Source organism: Nerophis ophidion, linkage group LG28 (genome assembly GCF_033978795.1).
Source record: "Nerophis ophidion isolate RoL-2023_Sa linkage group LG28, RoL_Noph_v1.0, whole genome shotgun sequence".
In the NCBI taxonomy this organism is placed as follows: Eukaryota; Metazoa; Chordata; class Actinopteri; order Syngnathiformes; family Syngnathidae; genus Nerophis; species Nerophis ophidion.
Window position 1 is genome coordinate 19956333 of NC_084638.1, and position 10317 is coordinate 19966649.

Consider the following 10317-nt stretch of genomic DNA (forward strand, 5'->3'; position numbering starts at 1 on the left):
AACTATGCTTCATAAAATGTTGTTGTTACGTATTATGGTTGTTTACAACAAAGACAACAAAGTTTGTATCCTCAAATCACAAGGCCAACCAGAATTGCAAGTCACAGTGCTACACTTATTGACAATATCTTTACTAATGTCTTTGATAATAATGCAACAAGTGGACTGTTTACAACCGACATCAGCGACCATCTGCCAGTTTTTACTATTTATGATGGGAACTACAGGAAGAAGAACATTGACAAAAATACATTTCAAAGACTTTGCACAGAGGAAGGAATTATTTCCTTCAAGGAGGATCTGAGCAAACAGATTTGGGACAATGTATACAATGAAGATGATGTAGATGATACATATGGGAATTTTTGCCACACTTTTCTAACACTCTATGGTAAACATTGTCCATGGAAAGAACTTAGTAAGAAGCAAAAAAACCAAAAAAAAAAAAAAACAACCAACCTTAGATGACAAAAGGACTGAAAAATGCTTGCTACAAAAAACACATTATATCAACTATTTATAAAACAGAGATCTATAGAGGCAGAAAATAAGTATAAAAAATGTAAAAAAAAACAAGCTAATTGGTATACTACGAACATGTAAGAAGGAATACTGCAGTCAATTATTAAAAACAAGAACAGAAACATGAGAGCAACATGGAGCATCCTAAATAGCATCATTAAAATGGTGCCAAGAAAGATTACCCCCAGTACTTTCTAGATGGAAATACAAAAAATGACAATATAAACCAAATAGTTGAACGTTTTAATGATTACTTTGTTAATATCAGAAAAAATCTGGAACAAAGAGTTCAGAATGCAGATGATGGGTCAGTTGAGAACTTGAATGAGCTCATAAATCCCAATTCCGTGTTTCTTATGAATTTGACAAAAGAAGAAATAATCAAAATTGTAAAAAATTGTAAATCCAAGACCTCAACCGACTGTCATGGAATAGATATGGTAACGATAAAAAAATGTAATAGAAGACATTTCAGAACCTCTTACATATATCAGTACGTATCATTTCTAACTGGCTAATTTCTGGACAAAATGAAAATTGAAAAAGTCGTACCAATTTATAAGAATGGAGACATACACTAGTTTAGTAACTACAGACCATTTTCATTACTTCAACAACTCTCCAAAATAAAGGAAAAACTATTCAATAGCCGATTAGATATATTTCTCAACAAAAGTGGGACGTTCGTGGAGAACAAATATGGATTCTGAGCAAATATCTCAACATCGATAGCATTAATCAAAATAACAGAGGAAATTACCAATGCAAAAATGGTAAAGAATGTGCGGCCGCAGTATTCATGGACTTAACAAAAGCATTTGACACAATTAAACATGATATTTTAATACAAAAACTAGAACGATATGGCATCAGAGGTTTGGTCTTGAACTGGGTAAGAAATGATTTAACCAACAGGAAGCAATATGTGAAGATGGGTGAAAATATGTCAGCACGGCTAGATATACTTTGTGGTGTACCCCAGGGATCAATACTGGGACCAAGATTGTTTAATGTTTGTATAAACGACATTGTTAAAGTTACAAAGAACTTAGTTAGTTTTATTTGCAGACGACACAACTGCTTTCTGTTCAACAGAGAGAACACACAGAAGATAATACAAATAATAACAGAAGAAATGGACAAATTAAAAAAAATGGTTTGACAAAAACAGACAATCTTTGAAATAATGCTATTTGATAACAAAAGTATAAAGGGCATCATACACAAATACAAATAGATGGAGTCAACATTGAAAGGGTAAAAGAAACCAGATTTTTGGGAGTATTAATAGATCAAATGAACTGGAAATCTCATATACAAAATATACAACATAAGGTAGCAAAAAACATTTCAATAATGAATAAAACAAAATAAGTCCTGGGCCAAAAATCACTTATTATTCTCTACTGCTCGCTAGTGTCACCATATCTTAGTTATTGTGAAGAAATATGGGGAAATAACTATAAAAGTACACTTCATTCGTTAACCATGTCACAAAAAAGATAAATTCGACTGATACATACTGTTGGATATATAAAGGGTTTGTATAGAGAACATACAAACCCTTTATTTATTGAGTGAAAAATATTAAATTTTGATGATTTGGTAAAATTGCAAACAGCTAAAATGATGTACAAAGCAAACTATAACTTGCTACCAAAGAATGTACAACAATTCTTACCAACTAAAGAGGAGAAATATAACTTTAAGGGGAAAATCTAATTTAAAACATTTGTATGCACGTACAACATTTACAACCTTTAGCATATCAGTGTGTGGAATTATATTATGGAATGGATTAAGTAAATAAGCTAAACATTGTACTGATATGATCCAGTTTAAGAGGTTGTTCAAATTAATAGTGCTTACAAAGTACAAAGAAGAAGAATTATGAGAAACACTTTCAACCTTATTGAAAATAAGATATTCTTCATCTCAGTATGCTAATAATGCCTGAATTAATTAATTACATATTACAAAACATTTGTATTACTCATTCACGGATATAATTTTACTAATTTACTATTAAAAAAAAGTCAGTAAAAAGTCAGTAAATGAAAGCGGTAGGATTAAATAAGTTTTGCTTCTTCCTACTCCTTTTCGGACATGATGTAATGTGAAATGTTATTAAATTGACTGATGTATTATGTTGTAAGTATGTTCATGTTCGAAATAAACTAAAGAGAGAAAGAAAATAAAGAAATCATTTATCGATTGACTGGGCTTATAATGCAATTTTACCAAGGTTTAAAGTAACAGCAGAAAGCACATGTCAGTCATATTAAATTATGCATCAAGGCCATTACTGTAATGACATAAAATTGATATTTTTAATTTTGCCAGAGTACCTGGTTGGTTTCACATCTTGTTCAACCACTTACCAGAGGGAACAAGATACCTCTTTTTTCAAAAATCATCATAAAACAGCTGGAAGAAAGGGTAAAGTGCTTTGACCCGGATTCGAACAAGCGTTGCTGCGGCTACAACACAGAGTACTAACCACTACACAATTCCAGCTGTTAACTATTCCCAAAAATAAAAATTAAAAAAATGCATGTTCCAGTCAGTACATATTTATTTTAAATGCAAAAAAAAAAAAACACCTGAAGAAATGGCACTGAATTTTGTTTCAGTTCAACTAACGAAAACCAATGAGCTAGCCAAGAGATGAACTTAGAATTTTCTGGTCCGTAGTCAGACGCGTTATCCATTGCGCCACTAGCCCTACTTAAAGAATAGTTTTACTGTAGTACAGCTCGTATATTGTACACATCTTACGCCAAAGGAACACACAGTTTACATTAGGCTTACTACCAAAACAGGGCTTTACTGACTGCTTATGTTGGACTTTAAAATCTAGTGACGTTCTATTTGTTGCAGGCAGGGCCTTTACCAGCTCTACCTGTTGCAGCTAACCTCCACTAAAAATTGAAGCAAAATGCTTTTGGCAAAATTTTGGGGAGCATCCAAGTTGAATCACTGTCTGGACTGGAGCCTGCAATGCCTCAGACTGGAAGTCTTTCCAGAGAGTGGTGAGGACGGCGGAAAAGATTATCAGGACTCCTCTTACTCCTATCCAGGAGAACGCTAAAAGCCGCTGCCTGACCAGGGCTCAGAAAATCTGCAAAGACTCCTCCCACCCCCACAAAAGACTGTTTTCACTGCTGGTCTTTAGGAAGAGTTTCCGCAGCCTCCGTAGCAGAACCTTCAGGTTCTGTAACAGCTTCTTCCCTCAAGCCGTAAGACTCTTGAACGCATCATAATTAAATTATCCCCTCAACTCCCCCCAAAATAGATTAACTCGCTGGAATAAAAAAGACAATATAACATACATCCATAAACCTGGATGCATATGAAAAAGTGCCATGTATTTATCTGTACAGTAGTCTATTTATTTATATCTGCACCTTATTGCTTTTTTTTTATCCTGCACTACCAAGAGCTAACGCAATGAAATTTCGTTCTTATTTGTACTGTAAAGTTCAAATTTGAATGACAATAAAAAGGAAGTCTAAGTCTAATCCAGCTCAGAGTTGGCAACTTTGGGAGAGGAGCTTCTTTTTTGATTAAAACCTTCTTTGTTGATGACGATGTAAAACTGGCATAGCTGTCAAAAATGAGCTTTGGATTCAAGCAATTGGCGAGCTTGAGCTTTGACAGTTCCCAGCTTGTCACTGAACATGCTGACTAATTCACCTTCACCTGAGATTGACAATATTGCTGTTCTCTCCGATGTTGGGCAAATCAGCTTGGATAAGGGCCTGGGTAGCTCAGTCGGCAGAGCATCAGACTTTTAATCTGAGGGTCCAGGGTTCAAGTCCCTGTTCAGGCAACTGATGCTAACTTCCTTACACTTCTCCAAATATATCCTTTTGCCACACTGCAGCAGTTATTTTAACCTTTATTTCAACTGTATTTATAGTTTTCAACAGCGATTTTTTTTTCTCTATTTCATTTGAAAAACTGAAATCCAAAAACATCCCTCACATCCACTTAAGCTCTGGTGGGAGAGCGTTAAAATGTGATCATCTGAAAGTTTAACCTCAATACCTTAAACATAAATTGTTAGACAGTGTATCTGTATGGAAGTTGTGGTTAATCTTTTGCTGTAGGTGTGTTGGATGCACCCTCACTTCACACTGAGCTCAGCTTTATTACTCTTAGTTTCAAGTTATACAGTCCAAGAAATACCCCTAAGGCAACACATTTGTGTTTGAAACAGCCCAATGTAAGGATCAGTTAAAGACCAAACATTGGCTTTAGGAAGGTTACACTGTTAAACCACGTAACGGTTGTCCAAATTGAAAATGGAGGAAAGGTTTGTAACAACTGTTGCTAGGATTCCACCAGCAAGGCTGGCAGGTCAGGGAGACCATTTCAATATTGTAAGAGCCACAGAAGGCTTATTAGTAATAAGAAGAAGTGAGAAGTTCGCAGAGTTGTGCTGAAATGCAGGGTCGAACCAGGGACCTTCAGATCTTCAGTCTGATGCTCTCCCAACTGAGCTACTTCAGCTATATGAATGACTTTTGGGTTCACTTATCCAAATGTAACCAATGTCTGCCCTATTGGTGACTTTTGAGGGGTGGAAGGAGGCCTTTCCAAGGGTTCTCAAAGCCTAGTCTAAAGAACGTCCTACACTTCATGACTGATCATTTCAGGGTCTCTAAAAAATGTGACGGACGTGACGAGGTTGGTACTAGGTGGGGATTGAACCAGGGACCCTTGGGTCGCGCACAGCCACTCTTCCACTGCGCCACGCCGTCCCTATAAAATTAAATAAATATTTACTTTAATTTTTCATATTGCAACACATAGTATTTTATTGATATGTCATAATATAATTTCTCAATATATTTCACAGAATATTGAAGGTCGTTGACTCTCAGGAATTTGGCCACAACAGCTTACGCAAGGTAAAATCAAATTAGTGCTGTTGAAGGTTTAAATTGAATTTTTTAATGACACCAATATGATTTAGTTACAGGTGCCTCAACATGAGATGGAGGTGAAGATGTGTAGTTTTGAATCAGACAAGCGAATAGGATTGTTAAAACGCTATAGGCTAAAACATGGAAATGGTGGCCGCAGTCAGTCAGTCCCTTGTCTTCACACTGATTGCCCTTGTTCATTCAAAACATTTAATGCCCTTATTATACTGGGGAGACTACAATATTAATTTTTCTAGCAAGGTGCGTGTCTTGATCAAGTTGTGTTTTTATCTTCTGTTTCAGATCAAAGAAGAGTTCAGTAGGATAACAACACTTCATCCGGAGCAAACTTTTTTGTCAAAACTGGACACACACACTCCCAAACTCCTGGGAGGCACAAAAATCAGACCGATGCTGGATTCACTTGGCCAGGTAAAGTTACAAGGACATTAATGTAATTTGTGTCAGTCATCTTGTGTTGGGCTCATACACACTGAGCTAGCTATTATCATCTCTCTCTCTCTTTCTATCTATATCTATCTCTAGCGCTCTCTCTATCTCTCTACCTCTCTACATCTCTCACTTTCTCTCTGTCTATCTCTCATTCTCTCTTTCTCTCTCAAATTAAATAAATAAATTAATATAAATTATAAATAAATGGGTTGTACTTGTATAGCGCTTTTCTACCTTCAAAGAACTCAAAGCGCTTTGACACTACTTCCACATTTACCCATTCACACACTGATTTAGGGAGCTGCCATGCAAGGCGCTAACCAGCACCCATCAGGAGCAAGGGTGAAGTGTCTTGCTCAAGACACAACAGACGTGACGAAGTTGATACTAGGTGGGGATTGGACCAGGGACCCTCGGGTTGTGCACAACCACTCTTCCACTAAGCTACGCCAATTCAATTACGTTGCCTTTTTACATGACATAGTGAATTTTGTGTATCTGTTTGCCTATACATGTTCTTTGCAATAAATTTGCTTCTCTGTTTTATAGCAATATGTTGAAGGCAGAAGAGATCTCATCATACGTTGCCTAATGGAGTTTCTTGGAGAGTCGGGAGAGGAGCTAATAAAAGACTGCCAGGTACATTTTGAAAATTTGGGATTTTCTGATGATTATTCTCACCATAGTAAATGTATCTCATCTCCAACCTAATACTATAACCTCTGTCCTTTGTGTAATAATGTATTTCCATAAAAAGTCACATGTGCCACTATGTATGAGGAAAAACATTTGTAATCAGATTAACAAATATTAGGCCATTAACTTAAATGGGCAATTAATTGCTATGTGTCCCTATTTTTCAACTGGTTCTGAATCTGAAATGTTTGAAAAGCAAATGTTTTGAAAGTATGAAAATGGTATTTCAAACAACCTTCTGGATTTTTTAGACAATCTTGTTGAAAAAAATGTTGGTTGCCTCAGTGACTGAAGTGTACACTGACAAATGAAAGTGCAAACCTGGGTTAACCCAGACAAAGATTAAATTAAATAAAATCAACAGTTACCTAAATACTTCCCCAGCACTTAACCAAATCTGTGGTCTCCGTATGTGTCGGTTATATGAACTGGCTGTGTATAATATTGACTCCTGAGCACAGAATCACGTGTTATTCACAGGATGTAGGTACCTCAGTTCATCATGTCCTCAAGATCCTCGTCATCAGTGGAAATGCAGCACAGGAAGGCCACAATCCTGCCCATGTGTCAGTCATCGTCGAAGGAAAAGAGGTTCTGGATGACTGCAAAACCGTGGCAAAGGGTTGCCTTCTGCTCATGGGCTTAATCTACGCTATGAACTTGAGTTACCCACTGAAACTGAAATATACATTTGAAGGGTTTCAGAAGCTGTTTCTAGAGCTGGATGTTTTGAAAATGTCGCCCAAGGTACGGTCTTTGTGAAATAAACTTCTACTGTGAGTGTTTCCACAGTGTACATATGCTGTTCTAGCATACAGCTGTTCTTTGGTGTGTGGAAGCAGTACATGACGCTTGTCAATGTAACTTGTTGAAAGATTTTGCTGTTGTGCTTAAAAGTTACAATTCAGGACATTTTATCGGGTCTTTTACCTGTAATTGTTCGCATTATTGTGAATGTTCTAAAACAAAAAATAACAGTTTTTTAATGTTTTGTCTGGTAATGCTGCTGGAAAATGTAATAAAAGTGCTCTTGTTTGAAAGTGTGTTATCATTTCATATTTGTAGAAGATGTGTTAAGATAATTTGATTGAATTAACAGTAGGCCATGTTAAAGTGGTGTAGGTGAGAGCTTAAATAATATGTAAATATTACCTAAATATTGCCCCGAATAAAGTAAAGAAAAACTGGTTAAATTATCCTGAAAATCAAGGATTTTTTAAAGGGTTTTGTAAGTAGATACAAAGGTAGTTTTAAGTAAAATTTACTATCAAAGAGTGAGTAAATTTTTTCTCTGAGAAAGAAAATCTCTAGTAATGTTTACTTGAGTTTTTTTACTAAAAACTAGTTATTGCTGGCAAGTAAACTTTACTTGACTATTTTCTGAGTAAAAGTTACAAAGAATTTCTGTGTGGAAATTGTTACCTAGCTTTTTTTAAGTAAATGGCACTCCATATTTTTTTCAGTGTAGTGGCCGCTCTCCTACTCGTCTCCCTCTCTAATTTGAACCAGATGGAAAGCGTTGCGTGGATCAAGTTTGGTGAATATTTTGACCTGTTCTTTGCAAAGAAGTACCTTGCTCCTGCTGGCGATGATGACGGGCGAATCAAGCCAGCTTCTTGTGATGCCGATATGTAATCGTTCATGGCAGCCCTTTCTGGACCAGAGACGGAGTACAGACGGCTCTTGGGAATAGTGGTACCGGGAAGCATTCCCTTCCCCATTCTCTGATCTTCCCTGTTTTCTAGTTAACCCAAGGATTATGCTGGTACAGCCATGGATGCCCCAAGATCAGGGAATGGGAGGGTGAAGTAATTAAGTACGGACAAATCTTTTCCTGATGGCAGTCAATGTTCATTTGGACAGGTTAACAGATGTGTGAGATAGTGAAAAGCTCCTTACCGTTGAAAGACCTCGCCCTAATGGGTTTAGCTAGCGGTTCTGACTTGAGTCCTAGTCTCTTCGCTAAACCCCAGTCCATCACACTCTCGTCTTCCCCAGAGTCTATTAAACTCTAGATCTGTGGCCGTGAGATGCCATATCGTGACCTTAGTGAGAGTGTGTGGCATCTGAGGTACCGCCGGAACGTGATTCGCCACCTGGGATCCCTTAGTTGGACACGAAATGACAAGATGTCCGCTCTCTCCACAGTAAAAACATCTCCCCTCCATCAGCCGCTTGCGTTGCTCCTCTGGGGTCAGTCGGGCTCTCCCTAGCTGCATGGGCTCCTCCTCCAGGTCAGTGCGGAGGTGAGGACATAGCTCCGGGGGTGAACGCTGAGTGGTCGCCCCGCTAGGTGCGAAAGGATGGGTGGTTCTTCCTGCCACAGCCGGTCCTCCTCCTCGCTGTCGTTTGAGCTGGACTAGTCGGTTGTCCATCCGGATGGCGAGTGAGATGAGGGCATCTAGATTGTCTGGTAGGTTGGGGACGGCGTGGCGAAGTTGGTAGAGTGGCCGTGCCAGCAATCTGAGGGTTAGTGGTTCAATCCCCACCTTTTACCATCCTAGTCACGTCCGTTGTATCCTTGGGCAAGACACTTCACCCTTGCTCCTGATGGGTCCTGGTGAGCGCCTTGCATTGCAGCTCCCACCGTCAGTGTGTGAATGTGTGAGTGAATGGGCAAAAGGGAAATACTGTCAAAGCACTTTGAGCTCCTTAAAAGGGGTAGAAAAGCACTATACAAGTACAACCCATTTACTGTTTAGGTCTAAGGGAACAAGGAGGCAGAAGCCCAAAATCTATACTTGATACCAGAGGTGGGACCAAGTCATTGTTTTGCAAGTCACAAGTAAGTCTCAAGTCTTTGCTCTCGAGTCAAGTCCCGAGTCAAGACAGGCAAGTCCCGAGCCAAGTCCAAAGTCAATACTGGGAAGTCTCAAGTCAAGTCCCAAGTCCTGCATTTTGAGTTTCGAGTCATTTCAAGTCTTTTTAACCACAGACTAAAATATGTACACAAATTGTGTATGCTTTCAAAACCCTGTATGTATTTATTATTAAAAAAAACAGTGCTTACACTTCACTTCATAATAGCACTATTAACCAGTTATTCTAAACATTTAACTCATTCCTTTACAGTATAAACACATTTGAAAAAACAAGTGCAACTGTACTTATTTGCACAAAAGTGTTAACATTGTATTTCCATGGAACATTGCATTGTAACTAGTTCCACAGCAGTTTCTATCCTGTTCTTACCTTATCTCATTGATCTCATCTCACACTATATATGTGTTTATGTGTGCGTACACATAAAATACATAACAAATACATGAACATAACAATGAACAGTGCTGTACTTTTTAGATGTCAGGGCTCTATGGAATATGTACATATATTCTCAATATAGTATACATTTTAACTGAGCTTTATTTCACTATGTATGTCTTTTTGTAGGTGGCTAAAATATGCGGTACTGCTGACCGCCGTCTAACGTTACGTTACTGTTTGTGATACATTCACTAACGTAACGTTATGTGTAGGTACCTCATGCAACCCTGCTTAAAAAAATCACTTGACAAAAAGTATGAATAAGGTAGCGAACTGCAGTGGACGCAACAGATTGCCGTGTTTGCAATGGCGTTATAACCATAGACATCTTATAAGTAGACGCAGAATTGGCTGCTGTGACGCAAGCAATTTGGCCGCCATCTTGAAGTGGTGATGAGGAGCCGGCAAGCAGCCTAAACTGACAGTTGACAGGTAGAAAACCAAGATGATG

The 10317-nt window shown here is 38.0% G+C and overlaps 2 non-coding genes across 2 annotated transcripts; one reads left to right on the top strand and one right to left on the bottom strand.

The window, feature by feature from the left end:
* Nucleotides 1-4281: 4281 nt before the first annotated feature.
* On the top strand, nucleotides 4282-4354 carry trnak-uuu (transfer RNA lysine (anticodon UUU)). Its single transcript has one exon. It is a non-coding gene; the product is annotated as a tRNA-Lys (tRNA).
* A 610-nt stretch (nucleotides 4355-4964) lies between these two features.
* Nucleotides 4965-5037, bottom strand: trnaf-gaa (transfer RNA phenylalanine (anticodon GAA)). The gene has a single exon. It is a non-coding gene; the product is annotated as a tRNA-Phe (tRNA).
* Nucleotides 5038-10317: the final 5280 nt, after the last annotated feature.